Source organism: Schistocerca gregaria, chromosome X (genome assembly GCF_023897955.1).
Source record: "Schistocerca gregaria isolate iqSchGreg1 chromosome X, iqSchGreg1.2, whole genome shotgun sequence".
Taxonomy (NCBI): domain Eukaryota; kingdom Metazoa; phylum Arthropoda; class Insecta; order Orthoptera; family Acrididae; genus Schistocerca; species Schistocerca gregaria.
Genome location: NC_064931.1, coordinates 828,230,936 through 828,249,941, shown reverse-complemented (window position 1 = coordinate 828,249,941; position 19,006 = coordinate 828,230,936).

The window sequence follows — 19,006 nt, the reverse complement described above, 5'->3', positions numbered from 1 at the left end:
TGGAGCGCCTAGGATTTCGTCACAGGCTGTCTCTGTTCAGGTACGTTTTTAAAGTGCTCAACGAAGGTTGTTGGGTGGCACCGAGGGTGCTGCCGAGCTGGGGCTCTTAGAAGAAACATTTGCAGCTTTGTTCATGCAACTGTCAATGTTGCACCCCTCAGTGATCCCGCCACAGGACGGCACACAACGTAAGTGCTGAAAAAGCATAAGCACGTGTTGCTGCTTCGGAACGCGTTCAAATTTCTTAGAATGATTTTGAACGATCCCTTGTCGCTCCGCCCCGAACGCCAGAGAAAAGCTGCGGTCGCACTGCACTCCATAGGGTTGCAACCACGACCAGTGGGGTTGCTGGCCAACGATGTCCTTATAGGAGGGCTGAATCGGCTGGGGCGCATCCGGAGTGTCGAGGGTTAGTCAGCACAGAGCGAACTGTCGCTCTCAACTGAGAAATATGTCAGATTCAATGCCTCAAGGAAAGTGGTCGTTTCATTGATACCGTTTATGCCACCCCACTAAGCCTTTTCTTGTTGACTGCCCACCCATAAGGAAACCACGTGATTTCAACGCTGAGCGTCGCGGTTCTGACCTCCGTGGCAGAGAAGTCAAAAGAAGGGGTGAAATGTGGTTAAGAAGGGGTGTGGCGACCTTCCCATAGTGTGACACAGCCTAGGAGCATTGCGAAGAATTTTGGTGAAATTTGGTGCCTGTGTGGCATAATTCATCCACCTTACCTCACGTGAACTTCTGAGCTCTGGTCTTTTTTATCGCATTTAGCAACACCTTGCTCTTTCAAGCTCCACTGGCGTTGCGCCATTACAGAGGAAGATGGTAGGCACCTTTGAACCAGATTTCAGACTTACGAGTCGCAAAGGGAGACATACGTGGTTTCGAAAAAGTGGTTCTTTAATTGTGTCGCTCATTGTACCTTAACCCTTACAACAAAGAAGCGATCTGGTAGTTTCAGTGTTCATGGAAAATATTTTCATAAGTACACCGATACCTTCATAGAAAAAGAAGTTTGTCTGCGCTATCGAAGCATAATTATGTCCGGAATGAAATTTTTTCGAGGTCGCTGTACTGTAACTAGGCTATACAGTCATGTTTATGTTTATGTAGCTGTTTATGTTACGTATTCATGACTACGTGAATAATATTAGTTGCAATCTCAGATTATTAAGGAGTTTTAAACGATAAAAATTACAACACTATCGAGTTGGGTTTTGACAAAGTACCAGCTTCATACAAAGACTGTCATCTAGCTAATCATAGAGGGAAATATAAAATTCTGTACTTCATAAAACGTAAAAAATAATTACTATTTTAGTACACAATTAATAAAAGTCAATTGTGGTTAATCATATCGGTAATATACATGGGAGTTACGACCCACAAAGATCACGTAAGCTTAGGTGAAAGTAAAGAAAATGGTAGTACTTCTTTAAAATAGATTACTTGCAGAAGAGTTGTATAGCACATACTGAAATCTTGCAGAAGTGTATGGGATAAAAGGAAAGAACAGAATATTTGGGTACATCAAGCATATACAAAGAGGTGTTTCGCGGATGGTCACTTGCGCATTTGCCTGGCAGAGGGAGTGCAAAAGAAATACCGAGGAACCTTATCTGGTAGACAATCTTACAAATACTAAGTGCATCACACAAAAATATGCTTAGGGAATTCCAAGAAACAGCATTTTGCGTGAAAACTACAAAATGGTTCGGTTCCGTATGTGTCGACCTCGTGGAAATTCTGAAGATAAAGTTAGTCTAATAATATCCCGGCAGAATGTAAACTAACAATAATTCGTCCGATGCTCCGTCCTTGACTAGAACGCGAGGTAGCATTAACATAAAGTACCCACTGTCATACAGTTTACAGTTAATCTAAAAGCATAAATATAAATGTAGACTGTGAACTCTCTTAAGGTTATTGTTTATCACATTGCTGACTGTGTGATACAACTCGAGGGGAATCAAGTTCGCAGTCTGCTGTTAATATACAGAAGACGGTTTGGATGAAAATGTAAGCTATGTTATGTCATGACCTATTGATAAAAATAATAACTCATATTAATAATTAGTTACTCTTTCTTCCAAGCTTTGATTTTGGCTAAAACTGCAGTTGAAACTGTAGATTAATATTCAAGATACTGAATGTAAGAAACGTAAATCTGTTTCCAATCCGAAGGTTGGTTTCAAGATGGACACTGTGCAACGCTACAAAGCACGGTGCTGCTTTTCGTTTTCCATATTGCGAAAAGCGACACAAGCGACACGAGACGAAAGCTACCCTACGAATAAGCCCCGGATTTTTTGCTTGGTAATCTACAGTCATACGTAGACAGCGGGAAACTATAAAAATATTGTGACTCATTATTTTCATGACAAGTTTAAGTACAAATATAATATAAGGGGCGATTTATAAGTTTCGGTTAGAAGGACGTACTGTCCAGAATCAGTATGCCAATCAGGCAAAATTGGTGTGAGCAATCATCCCACCAACTGACGAAGTTGAAGATACCGGTCTGGCAAAACACCATGTCCTGCTGCACGAAGAAGTCGATACTGCCTGCTGCACATCCTCGTCCGACAGGAATCGTCGACCCCTCAAGCCCTTTATAAGGAACTGAAAGCGTGATGATCGCTTGGGAAGACTTCGGGATTGTGGGGTGGGTGCTCGAGTGACTCCAGCTTGCGTAGGCCTAACTTAAAACTTCAGGACGTATGTGATACAGGGACATTCGTTATAATGAAGCTGCAGCACAACTTCTCACATTTTTCCCGGACGCTTCGCCTTAATCTCACGCCGTAATTTCTCCAACGTTGCGCTCTATCGTTCCAAAGTGATGGAGACACGACGTGCTTTGAAAGCAACGGGAAATAGACGAGGCTGACTTTCCAGATCGACTGGCGTCGTGTGTGGAATAGGGAACAGCACAAAATTTGGTGTACCATTCCACAAGGATGGTTTTCGACAAACATGCTGCCCTTATACATTCTTCATACTCCGATGGATGTCTACCGGTGTTTGTCTTTCGCCAAACAGCACGTTGGTCCTCTTTGAACGCGTTTGATGTAGTATCGCCAAAGTTCACGTTACCGCATTTACCGTACGCACATGGTAAAGGCAAGAATGCCACACTAATTCTTGCCTACTACTCGATGCTTATGTACCAGCATCGAGGTCGCCCTACGTTGCTTTTATACTGCACAAACGCCATCGAACGGAAACATTCTGATAGCTCCCTATACTTAAATTGATCCTTGTGAAGTGTGGGATGTACGGCGTTTACAATGTGAAAAGGACGACGATTAATCATTGTAATGCAGCAATTATATTATTAGAAATCAGCATGAAAGAGAAAATCCATGATTCGAGTAAACCCTTTACTGGATTTTAATTGTTGATGGGTACTCTCTGGTTTAACTATTTGCGACTAAAGAAACGTGGAATAACTCCCCTTAAATGAAACGATGACACTGTTAGAGGCTATGAATAATTTTTTGTAGTAGCCTTACGGTAACTCTTTAATTTTGGTGTGGAGTCGTAGAGTGATCTGACAGTCCTAATTAACGAGGTGTATACGTGTTTCGTATTTGTATTCAACAGCTCCATTTCATTACTTCAGAAATACAACGGTACGATTTACCAGTCAGCAAAACATTATCAACAGAAGGAGCGTCTTGTATTAATCTCTGAGGTCTGGAAGACGTATACATCTGGTGCTGTATTGAATACAGGAATATAAAAAAAAAATACACTCTCTAAATGTGAGACATATATTATAGTTATTCACAGTGAGGTATGAACAATAACACATCAAACTAGCTACAGAGTTTGTCACATACTTTATTGTGACTAACGTATATTTACTATTGGAGCGTGATACGATATGGAACGAAGAAGCAAGGGCCTCCTACGACGATTTATGGAATGTGTGTTTTGCTGTTACCAAACTGGACCTGTTCTATGCGTGTTTCAACAAAAAAAAACCTCTCCTTTTAAAAATTGTCTACCAACTAATATGACTACCACTTGGTCAAATACCGATTTTCAGCTCATGGCTGTCCAGTAATAAGATCGAATGATTTTGAAAGTTCCAGAACTTTTGGATCAAAATCGTAGGGATGCCACAGGATACTAAACTGAGTACTCTGATATAAGGAATGAACGATATTTTGTTTTTTATTGACATCCAAACCTATACCTACGTCTATACTCAGCGAACCACTGTGAAGTGGATGACAGAGGGTACATCCCACTGCCCCAGATATTAGGCCTTTCTCTCGTTACATTCACGTGTGGAGCATGAGAAGAAAAACAGCTTAAACGCCTCTGTGCGTGCCGTAATTAATCTAATCTTGTCCTCTTGTCTACTCTGTGATGTAACAGGCGAGTTGTGGCGCTCTTAAAACATTCTAAGTTCGGAGTTGACGTAGCCGTACAGGCCGCTCGGCAAGCCGCGGCACGTCAGCCGGAGCAAGAGGGGTAGCCCCAGCGCGTGGCCTAGGCCGACCGCGTGGCAGGGAATTCCATGATGACGCTGTGTCGAGGACTGTGCTTTGTGTCGATGAAGGAGATTTGTATGCCAGGAGTGCCAAAGATGGTGTACTTTGTGAAACCGTAATGGCAGACATTTCACAGCTCATGTAGAAATTAATAATAGCCAGAGGACTCATGATACCTTAAAGAGAAACATGTACATTACCATTATTTGCATGACGATTGTGATGGTTTAATCAGATTTTCAGTACCTTTTTTTAGTTAAAAAGTTTAGTATCTGACTGTAAATTATACAAGTAACACCCAGCAACGAGTTTCCTAAATATAAACGGTTCATCCGATTTTGTTGATCGACGTGTCTTTAGAAAGCTATTAGTGTAAACCTAAATTAGTGCGAATTACAGGCGTGTAACTTGAATAGTACATGAGTTATTTGAGATCAAAGTGGCCAATTACTATTGATCGCGTCAGGCCATAGGTACGCCACAGTTACACGAAAAATGGTAGCAACATGCTTATAAATATATTTATTTGTGTATGTCTTTGTTTATATCCGAAATTTATTATTCATGAAGAAATTGGTCAAATATGTACTGCGTGTTAGAAAGCACTGAGACATGAGGCTACTGGTCTACTTTTGTTTCTATTTATTTTATATATGTTTATTTAATTTGTTTATGTATTTAATAATGTGTGTTAGAGTGTCTTTATGGTCCAGCTGTAGGAACATTTATTTAATTTAAAGTTATTTCAATGTAAATCCAGTATTTCGTATGTATCTCAATATGTTTGTCACTGTGCTTTGGTCTGGAGACATGGCGGGAGCGCTTTAGCCAATCACAGCGCTCTTTATTACGATAGGCGACTACCGACTTCAATGAAGAGACTGTATGGAAGTGGGGGAGGAGCATCGGGTCGCACAGGACACAGAGGATTGCTGGACAGGGAGGCGCAACGGGCTGTCGCCGGATAAACTTGGAGAGTCGTAGTACCGACTTGTGCACTCGTGAGATTTCCGTAGCTTCTGCAGTGAAGACATAGTATGCGTTTAGAAGTGAATATCTCGCGAGCTATGTTGTTGCTCATAACTAATTACGTGAAGAAGGGATCTATTGTTTCCCTGTTATTGAACTTACATTTTATTTAATTGCTGGACGATCGAAACCAATAAGTGTTTTGCAGTAATAAATGGCATTCTTAAAGGTACTTCTGCTATTGTACTCATCATTTAATGTCGTTGGTAACAGTACCTTCAGATTTTCTTTAATTACAATCTTTAATTTATAAATTTCTATGTTACATTTAAAACTCGCAATTGCCAAGTGATAGGAACCTTCGACTATTCGATTCATGTGTATATTCACATTGTATACTGTGTACTCAGCAGTATTTGGCTTGTAATGCGGCAACTACATATCACAGTCCCTAGACAACGAAACTAGCCAAAACTTTTATGCTTTTTTTTAAGCCCGCCACTCGATACCCTAGGAGCGATATGTAGGGGATTTTAGTAAGCAATAGTAACAGTGAAAGCTGATATCACCTGTCTGCACTGCAACGCGATCCACTGACAGAACTACATTGGCCGGCCGCGGTGGTCTAGCGGTTCGAGGCGCTCAGTCCGGAACCGCGCGACTGCTACGGTCGCAGGTTCGAATCCTGCCTCGGGCATGGATGTGTGTGATGTCCTTAGGTTAGTTAGGTTTAAGTAGTTCTAAGTTCTAGGGGACTGATGGCCACTTATGTTAAGTCCCATAGTGCTCAGAGACATTTGAACCATTTTTGACTGCACTGCCTGCACACGCTGTTTGTCAAAAGGTTTTAATTGCAGCTCCACCAGTGATTTCCAAACATTTTTCTTCCTAGAATTGCAGTTGAATCTTCTCTCACGTCACTCATCATCATCTTATCATATTATACTACGCAAACATTTCTTCCTGCTGAGCCCTTGTCAACTCTCTGTGGATTGGTTGGTCGATTTGGGGGAGGGGATCAGACTGCGAGATCATCGAGCCATCTAGTTAGGGATGGATGAGGAAGGAAATCGGCCTTACCCTTTCAATGAACCATCACGGTATTTGCCTGAAGCGATTTAGGGAAATCACGAAAAACCTAAATTAGGATCGCCGGACGAGAGTTTTAACCGCCATCCTCCCGAATACGAGTCCAGTGTGTTACCCACTGCGCCACCTGGCTCGAGCTCTGTGGATTAAAACCCACTTTCTAGCAACTACGATAAATTTCTGCCAATTACAGCAGTGCCTGTGCGATAGATTTCGGGTACTACTGCCTACCACATCACAGATTAAATGCAACCATGCATATTCCTGTAACGAGTCTTGTTACATCATTTAAAACTAGCCAAGAACCTATGCGGACACTCAGAGACGTTTATACACTGTTTTTCTAGGGAGTGCTACTACTGTCGATGCGGTAGGCGGTTGTTCTTTGCGAAACAAAAGCAGTTTAAAAACACGTGCCTCACACACAGTGCTCGTTCAAGATCTCGCGCAACTTGAAATATTCATTTTAAGCTATTGGTTCTCATCTCAGTATATTCAGTATAGCGTCATCTACCGTCAGCGTAATTTGGATCCAAGAAGTTTAGTATCACTCTATAGAGGAATTATTTTGCAGAGAAATACGTTAAAGTTAGCATGACTCAGCATCTTATGTCCATGGAAGGTGCGGACGACACAGCTCATTAATGTCTTCTAACAGCTGAGGAACTGTCACCAGTCTACTGTACCATGTTGTTGGGATATAGTCATATTCTTGTTTGCCTTTCTCCTAGTGTGATATTGTTGTAGAGTGTGCGTATACAGGAGACCACTTTCACAGTGAAAAGATACAGATCTTCCATTGCCGAGTGTTTTAATTCGTCATATCTTTTACTTTAATCTATGGCTCAACTTTACGTAGAAACGAATCTACAAGTCCAACACTCGCTTTCAAGCAAGGCAGTGTCACGGCAACTAACAGTTACTGTTTGTGTAGTTGCTCTTCCATACAGCATACCATACATACTGGATTGAGTTGCAACTTTGCCTGATATTGCACGTACCTTACGTACTTGGGCTATAAACGCTCTGTTTAAAAATAATAGCTCAATGGAGTCATAGCGTCTAGGTCTGCACGTCTAGTTTCGTGTCCCGCAGCTAATTCGCAGCAAATAACAGCCTGTAACTTTGATCCTGCAGTCGAACAGTCTATGCAGTGGTGAGAACTGCGAGTTACGAAAATACACGGAAATATATAATAACATATAAATATATGATTTAATAAAAAAAAGGGCTATATTGTAACACAGCTCATTATGACGATTCACAAGTTAAGACACGCAATACAAAGAAAAGTAACTCATACGTTGTCTATCCCCTGTCGTCCACATCTAAAACCATACTGAAAGCATCAGTTGCACTCGCGCTTGTTTCTGTTCTCGTATGTTTAGTTAGAACCATAATAGTCGTCTTCTGCTAGGTATGTCTGCGCTGTTCGTGTCAGGTTAAAGTGATTATTCGTAACAGTCTTAGAAATATTGGTAGGGCTTAGTCCACCGTCGAATACAAAAGCTTCGGCTACCATCAAAAATTTTGACATATTTCTATTTAAATTTGTATCACGCAGATTTGCCATAATATTTATAGATAGTTCCCCAAACTATACATTGACGGATTAGAACACTAAGCTAGAAAAAAGCACTCGGAAACGTCATTTGAGGACGTCACATAGTTTTTCTTTCAGTAGTGACTGTGGAAATTCAGACTAAAAAATGCACTCAGTCTAGTTATGGTAGATTCTTTTCCAGCTTAGTCATCTTACGTGCTGGTGAGAGTGCGAATAAAGAAAAAGCAAGAAATACGTTTTACGAACACCAAGCGAGATGACGCAGTAGTTCGTACGATGGACTCGCATTCGGAAGGATGACTTTTCAAAAATGTGTCCAGCCATCCTGATTCACTTTTTCCGTGATTGCCCCAAAACGCTTCAGGCAAATGCTGAAATTGTTCCGTTGAAAGGACACTGCCGATTTCCTTCCTCATCCTTCCATAATGCGAGCTTGTGCTCCGTCTCTAATGACCTCGTTGTCGACGGGACGTTAAACACTAATCTCCTCCTCCTCAGTTTTACGAAATTGGTTCTTGGGGCAAGGTAATAGGTAATTCTACTGTTTTGTTAGAATAAACTCAGTTTTTCATGACGAAGATAACCTCAATCGAATAATTCAGAGGAAATTGTTGGAGTCCTACTCTGTAGCATGTTCAGACCTCTCGAAATATAAAGCCTTTCAGAAGCTGAAGTATTGTAGCAGCTTTTCACCACCCGTAATCAAACATCTCCACATTCGAACACCACTCATTACCGCAGTCAGGTCTGCCTCCTTCTAGAGCTCGCGTAAAAGTACCAGAATCTCTCATTCGAGCTCCTCACTAAAAAGTCCCAGTCTCCATTTGGCTCCCATAGTATCCCGCTCCTCCCCCCATGAAACATGGACCTTGCCGTTGGTGGGGAGGCTTACGTGCCTCAACGATAAAGATAGCCGTACCGTAGGTGCAACCACAACGGAGGGGTATCCGTTGAGAGGCCAGACAAACGTGTGGTTCCTGAAGAGGGGCAGCAGCCTTTGCAGTAGTTGCAGGGGCAACAGTCTGGATGATTGACTGATCTGGCCTTGTTACACTAACCAATATGGCCTTGCTGTTCTGGTACTGCGAACGGCTGAGAGCAAGGGGAAACTAGAGCCGTAATTTTTCCCGAGGGCATGCAGCTTTACTGTTTGATGAAGGCGTTCTCTTGGGTAAAATATTCCGGAGGTAAAATAGTCACCTATTCGGATCTCCGGGCGGGGACTACTCAGGAGAAACGTCGTTATCAGGAGAAAGAAAACTGGCATTCTAAGGATCGGAGCGTGGAATGTCAGATCCCTTAATCGGGCAGGTAGGTTAGAAAATTTAAAAAGGGAAATGGATAGGTTAATGTTGGATATAGTGGGAATTAGCGAAGTTCGGTGGCAGGAGGAACAAGACTTATGGTCAGGTATATACAGGGTTATAAATACAACATCAAATAGGGGTAATGCAGGAGTAGGTTTAATAATGAATAAAAAATAGGAGTGCGGGTAAGCTACTACAAACAGCATAGTGAACGTATTATAGTGGCCAAGATAGACACGTAGCCCATGCCTACTACAATAGCACAAGTTTAAATGCCAATTAGCTGTGCAGATGACGAAGAAATTGAAGATATATATGATGAGATACAAGAAATTATTCAGGTAGTGAAGGGAGACGAAAATTTAATAGTCATGGGTGACTGGAATTCGACAGTAGGAAAAGGGAGAGAAGGAAACATAGTAGGTGAATATGGATTTGGGCTAAGAAATGGAAGAGGAATCCGCCTGGTATAATATTGCACAGAGCATAACTTAATAATAGGTAACACTTGGTTCAAGAATCATAAAAGAAGGTTGTATACTTGAAAGAATCCTGGAGATACTAAAAGGTATCAGATAGATTATATAATGGTAAGACAGAGATTTAGGAACCAGGTTTTAAATTGTAGGACATTTCCAGGGGCAGATGTGGACTCTGACCACAATCTATTGGTTATGTAGATTAAAACTGAAGAAACTGCAAAAAGGTGAGAACTTAAGGAGATGGGACCTGGATAAACTGACTAAACCGAAGGTGGTACAGAGTTTCAGGGACAGCATAAGGAAACAATTGACAGGAATGGGGGAAAGAAATACAGTAGACGACGAATGGGTAGCTCTGAGGAATGAAGTAGTGAAGGCAGTAGAGGATCAAGTAGGTAAAAGGACGAGAGCTAGTAGAAATCCATGGGTAACAGAAGAAATTTTGAATTTAATTGATGAAAGGAGAAAATATAAAAATGCAGTAAATGAAGCAGGCAAAAAGGAATACAAACGTCTCAAAAATGAGATCGACTGGAACTGCAAAATGGCTAAGCAGCTATGGCTAGAGGACAAATGTAAGGATGTAGAGGCTTATCTCACTAGGGGTAAGATAGATACTGCCTACAGGAAAATTAAAGAGACCTTTGGAGAAAAGAGAGCCACTTGTATAAATATCAAGAGCTCAGATGGAAACCCAGTTCTTAGCAAAGAGGGGAAAGCAGAAAGGTGGAAGGAGTATATAGAGGGTCTATACAAGGGCGATGTACTTGAGGACAATATTATGAAAATGGAAGAGGATGTAGATGAAGATGAAATTGGAGATACGATACTGCGTGAAGAGTTTGACAGAGCACTGAAAGACCTGAGTCGAAATAAGGCCCCGGGAGTAGACAACATTCCACTAGAACTACTGAGGGCCTTGGGAGAGCCAGTCCTGACAAAACTCTACCATCTGGTGAGCAAGATGTATGAGACAGGCGAAATACCCTCAGACTTCAAGAAGAATGTAATAATTCCAATCCCAAAGAAAGAAGGTGTTGACAGATGCGCAAATTACCGAATTATCAGTTTAATAAGCCACAGCTGCAAAATACTAACGCGAATTATTTACAGACGAATGGAAAAACTGGTAGAAGCCAACTTCGGGGAAGATCAGTTTGGATTCTGCAGAAATGTTGGAACACGTGAGGCAATACTGACCTTACGACTTATCTTAGAAGAAAGATTAAGGAAAGGCAAACCTATGTTTCTAGCATTTGTGGGCTTAGAGAAAGCTTTTGACAATGTTGACTGGAATACTCTCTTTCAAATTCTAAAGGCGGCAGGTGTAAAATACAGGGAGCGAAAGGCTATTTACACTTTGTACAGAAACCAGACGGCTGTTATAAGAGTCGAGGGGCATTAAAGGGAAGCAATGGTTCGTAAGGGAGTGAGACAGGGTTGTAGCCTCTCCCCGATGTTATTCAATCTGTATATTGAGCAAGCAGTAAAGGAAACAAAAGAAAAATTCGGAATAGGTATTAAAATCCAGGGAGAACAAATAAAAACTTTGAGGTTCGCCGATGACATTGTAATTCTGTCAGAGACAGCAAAGGACTTAGAAAAGCAGTTGAAAGGAGGATATAAGGTGAACATCAACAAAAGTAAAACGAAGATAATGGAATGTAGTCGAATTAAGTCGGGTGATGCTGAGGGAATTAGATTAGGAAATGAGACACTTATAGTAGTAAAAGAGTTTTACTATTTGGGGAGCAAAATAACTGATGATGGTCGAAGTAGAGAGGATATAAAATGTAGACTGGCAATGACAAGGAAAGCGTTTCTGAAGAAGAGAAATTTGTTAACATTGAGTTTAAATTTAAGTGTCAGGAAGTCGTTTCTGAAAGTATTTGTATGGAGTGTAGCCATTTATGGAAGTGAACCATGAACAATAAATAGTTTGGACAAGAAGAGAATAGAAGCTTTCGAAATGTGGTGCTACAGAAGAATGTTGAAGATTAGGTGGATAGATCACGTAACTAATGAGGAGGTATTGAATAGGACTGGGGAGAAGAGAAGTTTGTGGCACAACTTGACTAGAAGAAGGAATCGGTTGGTAGGACACGTTCTGAGGCATCAAGGGATCACAAATTTAGCATTAGAGGGCAGCGTGGAGGGTAAAAATCGTAGAGCGAGGCCAAGAGATGAATACACTAAGTAGATTCAAAAGGATGTACGTTGCAGTAGGTACTGGGAGATGAAGGAGCTTGCACAGGATAAATTAGCATGGAGAGCTGCATCAGACCAGTCTCAGGACTGAAGACAAAAACAAAAACAACAACAACAACAACAACAGTGTCCCGCTGCAGTCTAGTTTTCCCTTGGCTGGATGCTATCCCCACCAAAAACACATGGTTCTTAAGGTTCTACAAACATGATCTGACTTCAGCTTGACCACTACCCGGACCAAAATAATATAGTACATCAATATTTAATTGAAGAAATATTCTAAATATTCAGTTACATATAGATCATTTAAATTAGGTAAGGTTACAGTTGGTTCATAAATAAATAAGCCATCTATCTAATGCAAGTGTACTCACAAAAAGGACAACAGATTGTTCTTAAATATTGTTTAAACAATTATTTATGCCTTCTTGAGAGGAGCGTGTTTTGGTTCTCTATTCAACTGTGGTATTCGCTTACACATTCGACTGGTCACTTTTAAATTAGGAGAGTTTTCTAATAGCAGGTGCAATAAGTATTAAAATAAAGTTACTAGCACAATAGTAAACTGTTCATTAGATAAATACACAAGTATGACAAAATATGAGGTATGATGCTGTGTCGATTTGCCGTGTAAATGTGGAGAATACGGTGTTCTGACAAACATGTGTGTAATAAAAAATATATAAAAGGCGTCGTAAGTCAATAAATTAAATAAATATCGATACATAGGATAGTGGAATACTGTCACCTGAGATATAGCATGATGAAATCACATGAAGCGATGAAAAGTTGTTCTTTGTGTATATATTTATTCACTGTGAATTATTAACTTTTATAGTATTAAATATATTGAAATACTGATGTGTCATTGGATGCATCTCGTTCATCTGAGACAACAATGTATCGAAATTTGCTTTAATACTAGATTGTAAATTATTATAGACTTTCAGAAGGCTGTGAGAAGGCATCTCTCAGCTTGTCTGACACTCTGCTATTCCTTGGATTATGGTCTGTCATCTTAAGTGTCAAAATTTCCCCATTTCCGGTCACGCGCTCCTTGTCTCTGTACCTGGATTCGCCTTGACCGGTCACCTGCAGCGGTGTGTCCTGAGACCTTGTGTTTACAATGGTTCAGGTGTACAATGAATGCATTTTACCTCGTGCTAATGCTGGAAGGCCGATTAGATCACCTAAATGTGCGTAACTTCACAGCAGTCAGCAAGCCTCGAGGCTTTCCTTCACCACACTGTGAAAATTACCTGCTAAAACGCCACTTTCAATTTTAAGTTACATTATCACATTTTTTCGTGAATCAGGTATTTCATAAGTAATACGAAGACTGTATTCTATACTACGAATCGACTGTAAACTGTCTGTTTAGCCTGCATAGTCTTGGAAGCTTACCGGAAATGATGTGTTTTGTTTCAGTTTCAGCGTGCGTATGACGTTGCTACCTATCCACAGAGAGAGGTGCTCTGGATTGAGGTTTCAGTATGTAATTCGTGTGCTGCTCGGCGTGTGGATGAGATGTGTTAGGTTGAATGGACTGGCTGCTTGGTGTGGTAGTTTAGGTTCTTGGGATGATCAGTAGGCACTGACTACATGCAAAGTTATTCCGTTAATCATTAGTGAGGTATAATGCATTTCATGATTAAATTTTTGCTGATTCACGTTGCGAATTTGGTACGAACGGTAGTGTGTTCTGATTTGTGTTATCACTTACACCTATTGCTGCCTTTTCTTTATTTACATAGTAGTATGTCTGTAAAGTAAATTCGTCCTTTTCTCTTGAAAGTAACTGAAACAATGAGAAAAAATAGCAGCAGGGATATGCCTGTACTAGTACCAGAATATATTTCGCCTACGTATTTGCTGTATTTGAAGATAGTCTTGTTTGGAAAAGAAATCTCGTAAAATAACTAGCTTGTAAATTTTCTTTTGAATAGGCGCCTGACAGTCAGACTAAGTCACCTTTTAATTCCTTCTCACGTGTGTCTGTCCTTTTATGTTTTTTGTTCTGACAATGATTGAAAGTTTGCAAAGTAATATTTCAGAGCTAGGTCAGAAATGTAAAGACTATGGTATGAAGATTAACATCTTCAAAACGAAAGAAATGTCAGTGGGAAAGAGATATAAACGGACTGAGTGCCAAATAGGAGGATCAAAGTTAGAACAGGTGGACGGTTTCAAGTACTTAGGATGCATATTCTCACAGGATGGCAACATAGTGAAAGAACTGGAAGCGAGGTGTAGCACAGCTAATGCAGTGAGCGCTCAGCTATGATCTACTCTCTTCTGCAAGAAGGAAGTCAGTACCAAGACTAAGTTATCTGTGCACCATTCAATCTTTCGACCAACTTTGTTGTATGGGAGCGAAAGCTGGGTGGATTCAGGTTACCTTATCAATAAGGTTGAGCTTACGGGTATGAAAGTAGCTAGGATGATTGCAGGTACTAGCAGATGGGAACAATGGCAGGAGGGTGTCCACAATGAGGAAATCAAAGAAAAACTGGGAGTGAACCCTATAGCTGTAGCAGTCAGGGCGAACAGGCTTAGATGGTGGGGGCATGTTACACGTATGGGAGAATCAAGGTTACCCAAGAGACTCATGGGTTCAGCAGTAGAGGGTAGGAGGAGTCGGGGTAGACCAAGGAGAAGGTTCTTGGATTCGGTTAAGAATGATTTTGAAGTAATAGGCTTAACATCAGAAGAGGCATCAATGTTAGCACTGAATAGGGGATCATGGAGGAATTTTATAAGGGGGACTATGCTCCAGACTTAACTCTGAAAGGCATAATCAGTCTTAAATGATGATGATGATGATGATGAACGAATGGTAGTTTTATTATCACCAGATAATCAAGATGTTCTGAATATTCTCTCACATTGCCGTGTTTCACGCTTAATTTGTAAATTATTATCGCTGACAAGTCCCAGAAGCTCTCAGAAACCTGAAGCTGATTAATAAAAATTTTGGCAATAACAGCACACGAATCAAAATTATCGTATTTGCTAGTGTACTTCTTCACCAACTAGACAGGATGTTAACCATTACACCACAGTCATGTACAGCTTGGAGCTTTGTTCTTTGTCTTAAATCTCTTGAAACCTTTAACGGCGATAGTTCATTATATGACATTTAATATCAGTAAGCTGCACCTTTTCGAGAGATCCTAAATGTTCTGGTGTATTGGGACAGCATTTATTTATAAGACATAAGTTATAATGCGGTTACTATATAAAACATGCAAAATATGTGTTTGGCGAAATGTAGTATCGGCTCAGCCAGGTGCTTCAGCCAAAGTATGTCATTGAATGGAGCTCATCCACAGTACTTCTCGTAACATATATGCAAATAAAGCTACGCGTAAGCGTTTTGGAGGGGTGGCGTTCACATCACCGCCATTGTCAGTTAAGCAGACCTGGTGCCGCTACTATTCTGTCAAGCTCTTTCTCAGTTGGCAACGCGAGGCTGAGTGCACCCTGTTCCGGTTCCCCCACCAAGTTAACAATCTCTGGTAGTACTACGAATCCAACTTTGGTGTCCCGCATAGCTGTCAGCCACACTGACCACTCAGCTACGTACGCGAAATTGCTTTCACTATTAAACTATACTTAAAACAGAACAGACCGCAAACAATTTTTTTCGTGATTTCTGGTTGCAAAAAAATTGTTGAGTATCTCAGAAACTGGGGAATGACAACTCGAGTTACGAATGAGTTCGATAGGAGGTTACCTTTTCAATCGTTTCGTTGTTGTAGCGTCATCGATCGATGTCATAAGCTTAAACCGTTGCGTTCGTTATTAACAAACTAAGTTTTGTACTAAAGCAGCTTTAGTTAATTAAGTATCACATGACAGGGACACGTTCGATAGAGATTCGGGCACTATAATTACGTTAAAAGAATCGATTATAAATTTGCGGCGTTTTCGGCGTCGTGGGTAATGGCCGTGAGACGCAAATATCCTCGTCGTTAGCGGACACTCCGCCTCCGGTGCAAAATTTAACCTCGGCGATGCATTATTTTTGATGACTGTTGAGCTCCCGAAACACATTAACTTTCATCATTTTATTACGTAATTCATCAAGCGTTACATTAATTACTGGCTGTCGTGCAGGGGCTCCGGCGGTCACGGCTGGGCGCCTAATCTCCTCGCTCGCACTCGGAATAACCCTTCTTTAATGTTTCACGCAGTTACATTACAAGGACAGGGTTTAGGATTAAGGCGGGCCGCACGGGCCAGTGGAAAGGCCGCCGGCCTCTTAGCGGCGGCTGTATCATACGAAGTAGCTCCCTAACAGTGCACCCAGCATCGGCTGGCAGCCTCCTGCTAACAACACTGCCGTCAATCTACAGCGCGTCTTACTCTAATACGCTTTATATTTAATCTCAAATAATTCGCTCCTACAGAATAGGTGATTCTATCTAACACTGTACGCGCGACATATCTGAATGGTGGAGCAAGTAGGAGCACGCGAACTACGAATTCGGCAGGTGCTTTGGCAATCGGAGGTTATTCAGACGGTTTATCCAATTAAAGTTGTTGGACTAGCTCTGTCTTAGAACGAATCGCAGAAGCCAATCGTCTGAATCACGTGATACAACAAGTGTCCGTCCACAAGAGGGCAGTAACACAACAAAACAATTTTCTAATTGGTCCGTTTCTCGATACTCAATCGGCTACAAACATTGTGTTGTGTCTCACCAGACTGAACGCTTAAGGAGATCGCTTAGTAGGTTCGTGTTCTAACACAGCTCCTATAACCATACAAAAACAACGGCAAATGGATTTTTTCCCAGTCACTGACTTTGATTACTGAAAAGAAAAGATTCCGTTCAAACTATGGACGTCTGTCACCTCTGAGGCGTACGATAAATGTTGATTATGTGCTATGAAGTATTTCCCTTTGGACGACTGGAGAGTGAACGACTGGAAACAAGTGATTCCTACATCTTCATCTACATACGTATTCGGCAAGCTACCGTACGGTGTCTGGCGGAGGGTACCTTGCACCACTACAGGGGATTTCCTTTCCTCTTCTACTCGCAAACAGAGCCAGGGAAAAACGACTTTCTATATGACTCCATATGAGCCCTAATTTCCCGTATCTTCGTGATCCTTACGCGAAATCTATGTTGACGGCAGTAGAATCGTTCAGCAATCACCTTCAAATACTGGTTCTCTAAATTTTTCGATAATGTTCCTCGAAATGAACGTCACCTCCAGGAATTCTTACGAGTTCCCGAAGCAACTCCGTAGTAACTGCGTGTTGCTCGAACCTATAAATCTAGCAGCGCGCCTCTGAATTACTTGGATGTCTTCCTTTAATACGAGCTGGTACTGATCACAAATATTGGAGCAGTACTCAAGAACAGTTCGCACTAGCGTCCTGTATACAGTCTCCTTCACAGATGAACCACACTTTCCCAATACGCTGCCAGTAAATCGATGTCGACCACTCGCCTTCCCTACCACGATACTCAAATGATCGTTACATTTGATATCGCTTTGCAACGTCACGTCCAGATAATTTATTTAAACGGCTTGACTGTGTCAATTATCTGCATTAATTAACAATCTTCTACATTTATAGCTATCTTCCATCAATCACTCCGACTAGAAACTTTGTACCGAGCGATGTGGCACAGTGGTTAACACACTTGACTCGCATTCGGAAGGACGACGGTTCAAACTGGATTCCTGCCGTCCTGATTTAGGTTTTCTGTGATTTGCCTAAAGTACTACTGGCAAATGCAAGGATGGTCCCCTTGAAATCGTACGGCTGATTTCCTTATCAATCCATCCATAATTTGTGTTTGTGTGCCGTCTCTAATGACCTCGTTGTCGACAGGACGTCAAACATTATTCTCCTCCTCCTACGCCTCCTAGAATTTTGGTCTAAGTCATCTTTTATCCCCCTACAGGCAGTGAAGGGCGACACCATCCCGTACGCTATAGTATCATCAGCAAACGAGTGCAGATTACTTCCACCCCATCCACCATATCATTTACGTTTGTAGTAAATAATAGCGTTCCTGTCACAGTTTCCTAGGGCACTCCTGGCGATACCCTTGTTTCTGATGAACGCTCGCCGTGAGTGGTTGATCGTGTTATACACTAATTATTCATGTTATATTCTGTGACAGTGCAATGGAAGTGTTTGGGTTTAAGGAGTGTTTGGAGGACGTTACCTGCCATGAAGTGGAGCGCCATCAGTAAAGCACGGAAGGGGTGGTTCTATGGCAGGGGATTGTTTTTCGTGATTACTAATGTGGGAGGATATGAACACATTTTACAGCATTATGTAGTGATTGCAGTAGAGCGGCAGTTTGGAGACAATGACTGTGTCAGCATCACAGTGCACCCTGTGACAAAGCAACATCTGTGAAGCAGCAGTTGGCGGAAAGTAATTCTTGAAATAGATGAGCTTGTCCAGAGTCCCGACCCAATCATTCATAGACCAGTGGGGCTCTGGCATTTGTCATTAGAGTCTTGCCGTTCACTTTACATAAATTGGGACTGTTACGATGAACAAGTGAAAGAATGATTTTCTATACAACAACAAAGTTAGTCTGTGTTGCGTATTCTCTGCACCAACTACATTGTGCCGTATTGTCTACAGTTCTTTACGCAAATAGTAAACCACAGATCCCTCAAAGAAACGTTTCTGGGATGTGGGAAAACGTTAACATATACGTTCTGTTTTATGTACGTTACAATAGTCTGATCGTTCATGACGTACTGTGTTACTATCAATCAAATTATATACTGACGCTTAATTTGTTAATTTCTGAGGATATTTTTTAATAAATTTCAATAAGTTCCTTAACAGACTCTGCAACTCATTTATATTACGTACAAGATATTTAACATATA